At 35.6% G+C, this 14,977-nt stretch overlaps 1 protein-coding gene across 4 annotated transcripts in view; it reads left to right on the top strand.

Moving 5' to 3' along the window:
• The window catches only part of FGD4 (FYVE, RhoGEF and PH domain containing 4), a 165,372-nt gene that overhangs the window by 76,784 nt on the left and 73,611 nt on the right, over positions 1–14,977 (top strand). For 2 of the 4 annotated variants that reach the window (XM_036236666.1, XM_016131355.2), the window contains exon 1: positions 1,279–2,372. The exons of the other annotated variants lie outside the window; for them this stretch is intronic. The gene's annotated coding sequence lies outside the window, so the exon portion shown is untranslated. Of the gene's footprint in view, positions 1–1,278; positions 2,373–14,977 lie in introns of those variants that run through there. 4 annotated transcript variants of the gene reach the window in all.

Here is a 14,977-nt window from a genome sequence, read left to right as displayed (position 1 = left end):
GTTTGAGATATTTATTAAACAGCTAGGTAGAAATGCTTAATAGGTAGTTAGATGTACAGTCTGGAGTTATAAATGCAAGATGTGTTGGTGTATTTATGGCATACCGTGTTTTTAAAATTTGATAATTCTTATATTAGTAGTTGATATTTGGGCACAGGGAGCATGGCAGAGGGAATGTAGTTAACATTAATATGATGGCTAAGTGGAGGACCGGGGGGGGAGGGAGCAATTGGGGGGATCATTTTATGAACATTATAGATGTCAACCAATGTACTGTATTCTTGAAACTAATTTAAATAAACAAATTTATTTTTAAAAAAATTTGATAGTTCTTTTAGCCATTACTCTTTTCATACAGAATTTTCTTTGGTATTTTCATATATATATTTTTTTATTCCAAATAAACTTAAGATTCACTTTGTTAAATTTATTTTTTAAAGTATGTTGGAAATTTTATTAGAAGACTGTGTGTGTGTGTGTGTGTGTGTGTGTGTGTGTGTGTGTATAAATTTACTAGATGACTAGAAGTTTTGTGGGAAGACTCGATTTTTTAAAAATGGATCTTTGTATCCAATATTACATTATGTCTCTCTACTTAGTTTTCCTTTATTTTCCTCCCAAAGGGAGTTCATTTTTTCTCCACATATATCACACATATTTCTTGATAATATTATTCCCAAGTGTCAGATACTTTTCGTTGCCATTGTTAGTAAACCTCTTTTTATTGATATTCAGATGAATTTTGCTCTTACAAAGGAATTACTGTATATTGATATATTTGGCTACTTTACTAAATTTCTGGTACTATAAATAATATCTTGCTTGGTTTCTTTGAATTTTTTTTCTAGGAATTGAATCATATCACTTGCAAGTAATAATTTAATTTTCCTATCAATATTTATGTCTCATTTCTATTCGTGCCGAGAAAAGGAACCCTAAATTTAAGATGGGGTAATTACAAAACAAGGAGGCAATTAATTAATACCTACAAGTCTAGTCACAGGTTACCATTTTTGTGTCATTAGTTTTGCTTTAGGCTTGTCCTAAATATTTCTTTTCCTTGCCCCTTTATTTTATTTATTTATTTTATTATTTTTTAAATTTTTTAGGTGAGGCAACCCTTGGTTGACCTCACAGATTGCAAGGAGCTTGTCAGCTTACAATCCCTTATTTTTATTTTTTTATTTTGTATGCCAACAGCACATAGGTGGTCTCCCATCCGCGTACTAACCAGGCCTGACCCTGCTTAGCTTCCAAGATCAGATGGGATTGGGCTTTTTCAGGGTAGCATGACCATAGTAGACCTTGCCTCTTTAAAAAGCCATTTTTGATAGATTTTTTGAATGCCTAAAACTTACCTATTTTAGATTTTTTCATTGCCTCCAATGGTTGGTTTTGCTGTGGTGTGTTTGGTTTTCAGCCATTTCGCTCTTACAAGGACTTATTCTGATCGATTACCATGGATTGGGGGAAAGCCCTTTTCCTGCTGAATTAGCATTTGACTTTTATGAAGCAGAAAAAAAAAACTAGTATAGAGTACATAGCAAGAGATTTTAATCCTACAATTAGGTAAGGCTCTAATGAAAATTTTAAATTCAATAGCCTTCCCTTCCCTCATCAACGAATTACTACAACTGTTTTGCAAAAATTCTTACATGATTTATAAAACAATTACTTTTGAAAACCTTTGTTTTCAAACTAAAACACTATAGTTTTTCAAATTTGAAAATTGTTTTGTTTAAAAAAACTTCGTAAATATAAAACCTGTTTTACTTTTGATGTAGATGGTAAATCAGAAAATGACTTGCTGACACAGCTTAGATTTCTAGAATGCTTTATCATAAATTTTCAAGTTAACTTTCTAGTTTTGTTTCCTGTTTGTGAAGTTAAGCTTTTGATGACCTTTCTCCTTGAACAAGCAGTGGACACTACCTGAAGTGTTCGGACTTTGTACCACCAAAGATAGACTCATCGTAAAGCTTTTATTGGCCTGCATTACCTTGTTTAAATAGCCAAACACCTGCTGGGCAAGCCCTGCGCATGTGAGTGGCTATATGTTCCTTCATTTAGATTTTGCAAGGCTGGAGCACAAAGACAGCGATTGTTACCCAATAAGCAGTAGTCACACACTTCTTCCAATCGCCTTAGGAGGGCTGGTTACCATGGAATCCACCATCTGTTCACTCCCCGCTGGAATGTGATTATCCTTGCTGGGCTGGGAACTGGGGGAAGCAGGGGAGCGTGTGTTGTGTGAAATTATCTGCAATGGACTGGGTTAATAGGAGGCTAGATTTGGCTCGCTGGAAGAACAAATGAAGGGAGTTTTACCTTCGTGGCTTCTAACCAAGAGGAATAAATTCAGCTTTTATAAGGTAAGTGACCCTGGTACTGTACATCTAGTTTATACTACGTTTGGTATGGGGCATTATCTCCATGTGGTCTAAGGAAAAGGAGCTTATAAGCTCTTCTACAAGAAATCTCCAGTATCACACACTTTCGTCGGATTGATTTTAAGCAGCTCACTTATGCCTGTGCTATTAAATGTCGATGTTGCAAAAATGAAAGAATTAATCTTTAATCTTTTAAAAATTTTGTGCCTGTAAAATTGTTTTATGATCTCTGAAAGTGGCAAAAAGACAGTCATTTTTAATGGTTTCTCAGAGTGAATTTTACCGATATTCTTTTTGAAATACGCCCTTGGCCACGTGTTCAATGTCTTTTCTTCAAATAAGAAAATGTCTCATGCCAGGGACATTTGTAGGGTATAATTTAATTAATGGCTTTTCTGGCACACATGATTTGCCTACCATCAGTAGCTCATGTTTTGAAATGTGATGTTTATGTAGTGTAATTTCGCAATGCTTTTGCACAAGTTTCAAGGGCCCAAGCATGTGGAAACAATGTGACAGTGCTCTAACGGCAGGCATGCAGGCGCACTGATAAAGGAAGGGCAAAGCTAGGAAGATCTGCTTCTGTTTCAAGGGCTTCCTTTGTTTTTCTGTTTCAACAGCCCGTTAAAATGTGTGGTGCATATTGTAAGCAGTGGAAGGAGATTTTGGTGCTAACAAATGGATGACTGACATTTTTCTGTGTGGCTAAGAGGCTGGTAGCTCAAACAAGGGACTTCTATGTCCTTTGTAAAGCAGCATTGTATCCCCTTCCCCAAAACTGTGCGCTAAAATGTAAAAGTGAAAAACAAAAAGAGGGCTGTCTATACGCTGGATACTTCTTTCGTGTAAGTTTTTCTGTCATTTAAACCACAGCGCCAGGGCTCTGTGAGTCTAGCTGGGTCTGCCATTTTTATTTGCTATAGGAAGGCTGCAAGGACAGGCTTCGCTTACGCAGCTTTAGTTCTAATTTGCCGTTCAGCTGTCATCTTGGACATTCATGTCAGTGGCTGCTCAGAGAGCTGGAAAGGTCATTGCTAATAGACTCTATTTGTTTAGTTTTCTTTGTTTAATGATAGCATAAAATTAGGTAAGTCCTTGTATTGGTCAAGGACTCATGTTCTTATTTCAAGAACAGGTTTTTAGAACTGACTGACAGTTGTGGGTTCTTGGTATTAATGGTAGTTGACTTTAAAATTCTTACCATTTGTACTTACTGGTCTATATACTTTATCATTACTATTTTAAGTATTTTTAAAATATACCTCCTTAGATTAGGCATATACTAACTCTAAAAAGCATATTTTTCAATAATAATAGATGTATGTGTGCCTGAAATTTTCCTTAGCATCTATAAAAATTTTTAAGCTAATCTTGTATTGAGATGAAATTTTTATCCATAAAAGTTCTTTGTTCATAAGCAATCTAAATTTTGGAGGAAAAGAAGTTAATGTAAAAGCAAACCTAAAAAAGCCTGTGGGTGAATGGATGTGAAGTACGTGAGGGTCTGGTTACTTAAGCAGTTGAGTTGAGTTGAGTTGGATAAATCCGGACAATTCTCATGTCCTCTAGCGTTTGAATTTTCTTACTATTTTTATTATTACTCAGAGTTGTGATTGTGTATTTTTAAGTGAATATCTAGTTAGAATTTATCTGTGTTCTATAGGTATTGGGAGGTACCTAGTCATTTATTTTCACTCATAAGCGTATTTCTTAATATGTTCCTTGACTGAATTTTCCAAGTAACTAAATAATAAAGCCACAGGGTGTTCAAAACATGTTGAAAACACTGTTCCATCAGCCATTGACAAGAAACTGAGGGTTACAGTTTATGAAATTGGTGAAGAGGAGTGGTCAGCAGGGTCAGTCCCTGGAGCACCTACCTCAGTGCCAACCACTGTACCAGAGGGTGAGGAGAGCATGGCCATATGACATGGAGTTTACCTGAAGGGATGCGGTTTTTGGACCTACTGTTCCTTATTGCCCAGGGTAAGGTGTGCACTTCCATTCACAAACATTGTCAGTGGTGAGACCCAGCACCATGCCCAGAGTCTTGTGGTAATGAGTTTAGAATATGCTGAGTTCTCAGATCTGCTATGAAGCATTGCTTTCTGGCTCTCTTTGTCCTTGTCTGCAAAGGTAGGGAAAGGTCCCAGATTTCAGTGAGTTTTGAGACTTCTTACAGCTTTTCAAGCTCTTTGATGGCATGACGTTTTTCAGTCCTTCAGTACAAATTCAAGGTTTTACTAAATGACAAGTTTATATTTATATTTGTAAATATGTAAAGAGTTATTTCTTATAAAGTGTTACATAGACGACAGATTGGAAATGCTGAATAAAGTGCTTGGAGTAATTCAAACCTGTAACAGAACAGTCTGAGTAGACAGATCAACCCACCACTATTTCTGTGCAAATAGTCAAGTCTTGCTGCTTCTTGCTTTGACACATTATGCTGGAATGCTGCCTGACGTGACTTAAAAGTGAATAATTTAACTACAGAGAGAATAAACAGCTGTTAAATTCTTACCTTTTTCCCCCTGTGTTTTATTGCCACATTCTGTCTAATCTCTAAATTGAGTTTTTCTGTCTATTGGCTTTTGAGGTACGGATTTATAATCTATTTTTTGAAGTTAACTATTTTTAGTCATTGTGGTCCATTTGGTCCATGAGCTGTCTCAGCTGTCAGGATCTTCATTTTAACACCCTCATTTCACAGAGAAGAATCTGAGGCCCATAAAGATTAAGCAATTTGTTCAGGGTCACAAAACTTGAATTGCAGAAATGACTAATGTTGAGAATTGCATGTTGGAAGCAAAGATATGGGGTAAGGTCTACTGACTTCCTACATTGTTAACCCATATGAAGAGTGGAACATTGGATATCACCCTAAAGTCTCACAGATGTGACTTCCAGTGTGCTCAGGGGAAGAGCAGGTTTGAAGTGATTCCCTCAATAACCACGGTAGTAAGAAAAAGAACTATTTTTCATTATAAATGCCTAAACTTTTACAAAATATAACTGCCAAGCCAGTTAGATGTATGTGCCTTTTAGTTCACATGTTCTCTTCCTTATATCTATATTTATAGAAATAAAATGATAATCATAATGTTGTTTTGCGATTGTGGAGCCCAGAGCAAGTGGGGAAGGAGCACTAAGGAAAGACAGCCTGAGGTGCGAATATAGTTCTACTCTAGGGCACAGGTGTCACCTGGACAGTATGTATATTCATGCTGTGGGTTAATGCATTCTCTTCTGTAGGCATTGCTGGTGACATAGAACCTGTGTTTGCTTACCTGGACTCTCTTTCCTGAGCTCCCCTCACCCCACCAACCTTCTCCAACTCGGAGAAATTCTTTCTTTGGCTATGTTACTGTTATCAGTGGTAACCTTGTGATCATTCGTCAAATATTTATTGAACGTTTACTCTACCCTGGGCAGTGTTGTTGATGTGGAGGATAGGGCACCGAATACAACAGGCAAGGTCTTTAGTGAAACTTACATAATAAAGGGTGCAGACATAGTACACAAATAGGTGACCGGTGTAACTTCAAATAGTGACAAATGTGTGAAGACAAAACATGATGTGTTAAAGAGAGATTTTTAGGGCAGCAAACTTTAGATTGGGTCATCAGAAAATGCTTATCCTGGGAGGTCTCATATAAGCTGAGACACAAGAATAAGTATCCCGATGACCCAGTGGAGAAGGCGTGTGTTTTTATCTATACTTTATTTAGTGGAAATTGAGGAAAGCCTGTCATCATGATCATTTCATGTGCAATTACTGCTGCAAAACCATATCACATGTTGGCTTTACTTTTCTTTCAGAGCACAGTACTGACAATTTTTTTTTTTTTTTTCTAAATCAGAGTTTGATGGGCTAGCATGAGAAGGCATTTCAGTTCAGTGGTTAACAGCACAAGCAGACCTAGATTTAGTTCCATCTCACATCCTGGCTACCTGGAGGTATCTAGGCAGGTTACTTAACTCTCTCTAAACATATTTGCCCGCTTTCTTAGAATTTACTGGGTTATCATTGGTATTAAAGAATGTAATATTCAAAAACCCATTTAGTGCTAAAGATGATGTTGACAGTTGTGATATTCTCTAGAGTATCAGTAATAATCCCAGGAATGTTAAAATATTTGCTACTGTGGCAGTGAAATCCTGGAATACTATTTTAGCCTTCTCTCTACAGGATAAATTTTTCTTTAATCTCTTTCATTCACACTCTCATCCCTCACATTCATTCTCACCTAACATTTTTTTATTCAACACACCTTTTTTTTTTTTTTTAATTCCTTTATAGAGGCATGGCCGACATACAAAAAGCTGTACATATTTAATATACACAACTTGATGAGTTAGGGAGATAAGTATACACTTGCAAAAACCATTACCTTAGCCTATGCCATGAACGTATTCATCACCCCCAAAAGAACAAACGCTTTTTGCATGTCTACCTGCTCTTGTTAAATTCTAAATGAAGAAAATGATTAAACATGGTATGTGCCACGGTGCTCAGGTAACAATTAGTGGGCCTGGGAAGAGCTAGTAGCTGAGCGCAGAATTTGAGCTAAGGTAGGGCAGGATTTGAGAATGGAGATATTGGCTTGCATGGACATTTTTACTGTATCCTATAGAGAATAAGGAATCTTTGAATAATTTTAAACATTCAAAGAATAGATCTTCAGTTTTGTAGTCTAATGATAACTGAGAGTTTAAATAGTGGAAACATTGGTGGGAACGATATCCAAGGCCGGCTGAATTCTTCTTTTTCATCTTCCTCTTCTTCATTCACAGCAGGGAGAATTTTTCTTCTGTCATTACCATCACAATACAGTCAAGTCCCATCTTATTCTTGATATTCGGATTCTAAAGGCAGCACATAAAGTAATACTTGCATCAAGTGAAAAAAAAGTCCTTGAGAAATAGCGTAGCTTTGGAGATCCGCTCTCTCACTAAGTCCAGCCCAGTGCATGTTATTCCCCGCCTGCCCACCACCACCCCAGGATTAGAAGAATCTGATGCTTCTTTGCTTGGGCCTGAAAGGAAATAATCACTTTGCCTGCATTTAGGGACCATGCTGTAGGAAATATGAAGGAGCAGAAGGTTCATGGTCTCTGTCTCACTCCTACTGCCAGGCACGTGAGCACTGGGGTCAAGTTGCCTAAGCAGCTTCGACTGTTGCACTTGTGTTTGTGAGCTCTCTTGCATAGCTGTTTTCTATAGCTGCAAAACAGTCATCATTCACTTTGAGCAAGTGTAAGGGCATTTAAGGTACAATTATTGGAATTACAATATGAACTTTTAGTGTTTTCTTAATGTCAGACAACATAGAGTACATTCATCATCTTATTTAATCCTTAAACATTAGAGAAAGTGGAGTTTATCCTCACTGAACAAATAAAACTCTTGCTATGAGATACATATTATTTTCAAGTTTCACTAATAATTAAATGGTGAACTAGAATTAAAACCCTGATCCATTCTGACCTCAATCCTACATTCTCAGCTTTTATGCTCAATTTTCTTAATGAGAAAGATATTGCATTAACTCAGATATGAAACTTAAATATTACAGTAGCAGAGGAGTATAGAAATGATAAAATTTCAAAGAGAAGAAGATAGAGAATTGAGTTACTGTCTTTAAGAAGCCCTTAGATAGTAATTGTCAAAGAACATGAACAAATATTTCAAAAAAAAAATAAAACAAATGACTAATACAGGAGAAAAAAACTTTCATGTAACTGGCAATCAAAGAAATATACAAATAAATATTCTTTTCTTACATTGGCAAAAATTTCCTGAGTAGTTATATTTTAGATTGGCACCCTTATAAATTTCAGATGACAGTGTAACTTGATGCAAACTATGGGAAACCAATTTGACAATATGTGCTTAGAGAACATTTTGTTGCAAGGAATCGAAGAATCCCACTATATCTTAGAGAAAAAAGGGATGTATGAGGACAGTAAAACGGTATTTTCTAGAGCCAACGGAACAGTAAGTTCATCTGGCCTCACAGGGGCCCAGAACCAGAACAGTTATGCAATCTTGCCATGAGACTGGCCTCTTCTGCATCTGTGTGCTCTGCAGAAACATACTTGTTTCAACTACTGATGCCTTGGAGAGAGACTCTGATGGGCTAAGCTTTGGTTAGCATTTACTCTTGGTCCCATAAGATGTGGCCACAGAACACAGGCTGCTTGACTTAACTACCTACTCAGAATGTCCTGTGAAGCAAGAGCTCTCTGAAAAGAGAATGCATGGAAGTAAATAGAAGAATACACCTGCTACATGTACCAATAGCACTAAAAATGTTGATGTCTTTGATCCCACAGTCTCAGTTTTAGAAATTTACCCGTAATAAGTTACTGAGTGATCTAGTGAATAATTGATCACATCAGGTACTCCAGTGGGAATGGGAAGAAATGGGAAGCCACTAACATGTTCAACAATACAGAAATGGCTAAATGAATTATCTACTCATGGGACACATTGTGAATGTTGAAGCTAGAAATACCTACATGATGTCAGGTGGGTTTTTTTTTTTTTAAACAACAGAAAAAAAAATTCAGTGTTAACTGTACTTCCTTTAAGACACTGCTCAACTACACGTCTTGCAGTAAAGCTATTTTCCCTATGGCATTATTCTTCTTTGAGCTCCTTAAGCACTCTGTGGTAATATGTCATCAACATATTTTGCAATTGACTATTATCTTGTCTCTCTCTCCCCAACTAGATTGAGTTCCTGAGGCTAGGAACTATTTTACTTATCTTAAATCTCCAGTTTTTGGCTCAGCATAGAACACACTTACCTTTTAGATCGTTGAACTGAACTAGGGCTAAATAAAAAAATTTAAGGTAAAGAAACTTGCCTAACTTGCCAGTGACAGTTGTATGTTGCCATTTTAATAATTGGAAGACAAGGAGAGATACCACACTGTAAGATTAGAGCAGTAACTATCTGACCTAGCTCCTATGTCTCCAATTCTGGAAAGAGCTCTACTTTGAGAGAGAATTAAACTGTTCCTCCTCCAATCTCTAATGGTTCAGAATTCATTTTTGTCTACCTCTCCCTGACTAAATTGGATGCTTTTGAAGGTCATGGATTTTGTTGATCATTTTTGTGCTCCTAGGTGCTGCACAAAGCCTAGCAACTAGGAAGTGCTAGGAAGGAATGAGGAAAAGAATGAGTCTTACTCAGATGTCATCAAAATGTTTAAGAATCCCTAAGGAGAAGAATAACAAGCAGAAAGGGGAATTTTCAAAACCAGAAATAATCCATTGAAGAAGTCAAACCCAATCCATAAGCAATAACTTCATTTTAATAAATAACAGGCTGTTAATTCTAAATTAGTATATGACGTAATAACGAAATCGTCAAAATCAAAACTTAAACTCTTCTTAGCAACCCGGAAAAAAATTTGAATAATAAGGAGTGGGGGCGGAAAGCCCTTTGAAAGGTTATAGGATGTGAAACTAATTACCCTTTTTACAGTTGTGGTTAATAGCATCAACATTTTCTGTTTGCACTGAGTATGCATGGTCTTTTCAACACTACCCTGGCAATAGTAATGATAGCGAGATTGACAGAAGTTATTCCAAACATGTAGGCTTACATTGATGCATACCGTAGACTACAACATGTGTAAACTATAAAGTGATCTTTTAGCATCAACTCTTACATTTAAAATAGAATAAAGTTTATTTTAATAGAATAAAAGTCTCTCATTTCAAAATTCAGGGTGGCTAGTAGATGGTTTATAAATAAATGATAAGAATAAAAATTCTTCTCAAGTAAAAAGTCTCTGACCTATGGATATAGATACCAAAACTCTAATTTATTATTTAAATGAAGAAAGAAATGAAACTTAGTACTTTGAAATGATAATTTTATCTAATGAACACATTATCTATTACATATATTGAGAATATTATTGTATAATGTAATGGATCTGGAAATGATCATAATTTAAATTGGGCAATTTCAGGTCTAGCGTGTTTTTAGTGAGTACCCCCCAAAAAGTGCCTACATGCTTAGTGCAGCTTCTTTTTTAACTCATTCAAATAGTCAATAGTTCATGGCTTCTGTGTACTTTGAACTGACCTTGTCCTGGGGAAAGGAGTATCGTTATAAAAATAATTTTGTTAAACTGTTAAGTTGCTTCCAGTTTTTCCCTGTTCTAACTGACATTACATTTATCTTTATGTATGTAGATTTTTCTTTAGGAGAACTTGCCCAATGTGGCAGAGGTGATGTGCTGTTTTGTGGTATTTTGATATTCATTACCACATTTTGCCTTCTCAATGGCTGTTTTCTTGCCGCTGGGAATACTTGAAATGACAGTTTCTTCAGGATCGGATCTTACAATTTAAAAGCATTTATTCTAATTCAAAGCTAAAAGTAATATTATTTTAACTGGTATCTTTTATTATGGGGATGACATTCTTTTTCAAGGATTTCTTTACCAATATTATTCAGAGTTACTTTTAGATTAAAATGTAATGGCATCCTAATTCCATTAATTTTCTTAATTTTTCGTTATCATAATTGATATCCTATAATCAAACCATAGGGTTAGGTAGTCTTTAGATTGTCTAGACTATTCTAGAGACTATGATTACAATTTTGAAAGAATTCAATGTAATTCTGGAGATTTTTTTAAAATGTTTTTGCATGTGGCATTTATTGTTTATGCTGTTTTCTACCATCATCACAATTTTAACATTGGTACAACAACATTTATGTCAGCTTTTTAATTTACATAATTTCAGGAATAACTTGAAAATCAAAGTGGTATTAGCTGAAATATACCAGATCCCTGTGAAAAACTACCTAGGAACATAAATGTTACTTCTATAAGTTGTCTTCTCCAGAGCAATGGTCCATGAAGGGTTACATGCCCCCAGGAAGTACAAAATTTGAACCACTGGAGTATAAAAAGCAAATCCTAGAACTTGGAACCTTTTCCCTAAGCAGTTAAAAAAGAAAAAAAAGAAAAAAAGACCTTAGCATTCCTAATATTTATGGATGTATTCATCAAGTATATTAGATAGGTACATATGAGGAATTCCAAGGGAAGGGTGGGAAATGGCAATGGGAAGCTCAATTGTGTCCTTCCTGCCCTTGGCAGTTTGGACTTGGCTGATTATGTCGACTGCAATTACATTATTTTAGATAGTGGAATTCTGGGACTACTTGGAAATAAGCGACCATCTTTTGTACTACCCAGAGATTTGTAGGTTCTATAATGACTACTTAAATGAGTTCTCGGACCAAAGAATTTATCTTTTTCTTTTACAAAAAACCACACAACTGTTCGCATTCACTAACATTTCATGTGAGCACAAGTGTTTGTCAGTACATATTTAGCAGGTTCTTACCAGGAGATATATTTGAAAAAATAAATAGAACCTATCCTTCTGAGGTAACAGTGAGATTTGAATGAGCAGAAGAAAAGAACACCCTGGACAGAGCATTTTTAAATGATTATTTGGAAATATTTCCATTATTGTGTAGTTTTATCACCAAGATTGATGTGTGTATCTTTTTAAAAAACTTTTTTAAAGCCTCATTTCTGCGCGCACACATTCAAACTTAAATACAGATCTTTTTAGCCTTGTTTTAAAATTTTTGAAATAGTTTTAGTAGGTTTTAGACCAAATTTTCAAAAATAAAAAATATATATATATATTACACTTAAGACATCAAAGCAGATGGAAATTTAAATTTACCAGAAGAATTACAAGGAAAACCTTTGCACAATTGGTAGATGTTATTTAAAAATGTATATCATTATTTAGTAAGTGGAGCCAATGCTATATGTCTTAGAACAATGACTCTTTCTCAACTAGGGCAATCATTAAAACCCTATATGGAAGTAAACTGACTTTGATCTGCTCTTTCAAATGGCTGTATCACGAAATATTTAACCAAAATTAAAAAAAAAAACAGATTTAAACACATCATTTTCTCAAAAATAGTATGTCTTTACTTCATCCTATTTTATGTTCTATTTTTGTGTTTTACAGTATGCATTGTATTGAAGTAGTAGTTGTATTTAACTTATACATGGATGCATTCATGCATGCATACATACACACTTGCGAGTGCAACACCCAGATTTCACACCGAGAGGGTTGTGGCATCAGAAGGTTGAAGATCATTTGTTCCAGAAAGCCTTTTCTGACCCTCATCTATACACTTATAACAATAACAGGGCCCTAGCTAAACCTGTCACCATTTTACATGTCTGCTCTCCCTTTGAATCCTTGGAAAGGGGATCATTTAATGAGATTGTATTAAGTGTCTGACACGGTGTGCCCAGGGCCCATAATAATGCATGGGACAGTCATGGTCCTTGCTTTCCAGGAGTTTTATGAATAGTAAGGACAACAAATGCTAAACACAGACATTGTATGAACGTTTATTTAATTACAGGTACAAAAAAGTGTTTAAAGGAAATCCATAGGGGATAGTGAGATTAGTCATATGCGAAGACCTTGAGGCCATAGGAACTCAAAGGGATAGTGTGGCTGAAGGAAAATGAGGTTCTAGGAAAGTGATGGTCAGGACTTACCAAAAAATTCCCAGGTACCTAGCGGTGTGCCGTGTACACTGTGTAGAGTCCCACCTGGGCTCAATAATTCTTTGTAAATAAACAGATAAAACAATTTTAAGAGGGATCGCAAATTGATACCTCAAAGTTTTCTTTGACCCACCCAATGTTTTTGTTTAAAAATTAAATTTAAAAAATTATTCCCCAGTTTGCTTAATATATATTGTTTAAACCTGTATCCTTACCCATTTGTGTGGTCTGCCTAGATGCTAAATACGTTTGCCTTTGCTACCCTGTGTAGAGTATAAATATATGCCATTTTTACAAATAGAAGATTATTTTGAATTCTAGTGATTAATGCACAAACAAGTCTTAAAGGCTATATGAATATGTTATAATCCTTAATGTAATATTGAAAACCTATTTCTGTTTCATCATTATTGGTAAAGTTCAGTATCTGTGTTGCTAGGATAATAATTTGAAAATTTCAAGCAAGTAAATTTATAATTTATCAAGTACCCATTTATCAGTTATGGCCCATATGATGGAAATGGGCTGGGTTTTTTTTTTTTAATTCCTGTTTTTTCCTTGCTTTTATTTCCTGCTACAAAGATAGTAACTTAGATAAAAGTTTATATTAGTTTTCTAAAAGTTTACTAAAATCTAGATCTACTACTAATAGTCTTTCTTTAGAATTTTCTCACTTCTATAATATACTCTGACATTGCATCAGAAAGGAAAGTGCATCTTTAAGTGTGTCATTATCTGTGGGACGAAAGGGTAGAAATAAGTAGAGTGGATGATTTGCAAAGACAAGATGGTGCTGTTTATATTTAGGGTATCCACATTCTAAGTTTGTTCTTACGAACATTTGGACTAACGCAAAAGGCCTAAGCGGCTGCTGTTACACTAACAAACTGTGCATTGGGGTCTTGGGGAAAGGAAGACAGTAATTAAAAGAAATGTAGATGAGACAGCTAATCAAGAAAAAAAAGAAATGAAAGTTCTTCCTCTTTTCTCCCAAGTTAGTAACAAGTAGCTGGATGTGCTTTATTACCCTTTATCTGACCTGGCAAGAGCAAAGCCTAAGTTTTATTTTCTTAAAGTCTCAGAGGAGCCTTTTCTGGAAGCTACATGATTATTTCAAAGTTGGAAAAAATAATAGTTATGTTCCTGTGGAAATTTATGAAAAGAAAACATTTTTCTTGACTTCCTTCTCAAAACCGATGATTGATAGAGGGAACAGGGTTTGGGAACATATTTTGAAAGCAAAGTGGCAAGAGATGAGGCTAGGAAGGTAAGTGGAGGCCAGAGCCTTCAGGCCTTATATGGAATTTGGATTTAATTCTAAGTGCAGCAAGCAGCCATCGAAGATACCAACTGGAAGTGGTGAACAGTTCTGCAGGCCGTAATGAAGTTGAAAATCTGCCACAGATTTTCTCACTGCAGACCTAAAATATGATCCTTTCCCTCTTTTTGCTGCCTAATGAAATCGCACTTATCCTCAAGATGAGGTTCAAACTTCCCTTCTCCAATAAAGGAAATAGCTTCCAGACATGTGGAAATGAGAACATGAAGCTGAAAAAAGAAGTTGGTACTAGGAATTGACATTTTAGAATTTTCTGTACAGTGGAGGATTGTAGCCCTCCAATAGGTCAGTTGTTTAGAGAAGAAAAGGAAGAGAAGAATGCAAAGGAATAGTATAGGCAATAGAGAGCCTATGATAGTAAATTCATAAGCATGAACAAATAGATTGGGGAACAGCAGGGATACGTAGCATAAACTGGTGGCGGAAAATGTAATTGCAGTAATTTTTTATTGTGGTAAAATGCACATGAAATTTACCAGTTTAGTCATCTTTAAGTGTACAATTCAGTGATGTTAGTATTCACTTATTCTACTAGCATACCACCATCCATCTCTGGAACTCTTCGATCTTCCCCTACTGAAATTCTATACCCATTACATAATTGGAATAATATATTGCTCACAATAGATGGCAACCTCAGCTTTATAACCCTACAGGTA

This window comes from Rousettus aegyptiacus, unplaced genomic scaffold, assembly GCF_014176215.1.
Source record: "Rousettus aegyptiacus isolate mRouAeg1 unplaced genomic scaffold, mRouAeg1.p scaffold_m13_p_2, whole genome shotgun sequence".
Classification (NCBI taxonomy): Eukaryota; Metazoa; Chordata; class Mammalia; order Chiroptera; family Pteropodidae; genus Rousettus; species Rousettus aegyptiacus.
This window is presented reverse-complemented; position numbering and strand designations above follow the sequence as displayed.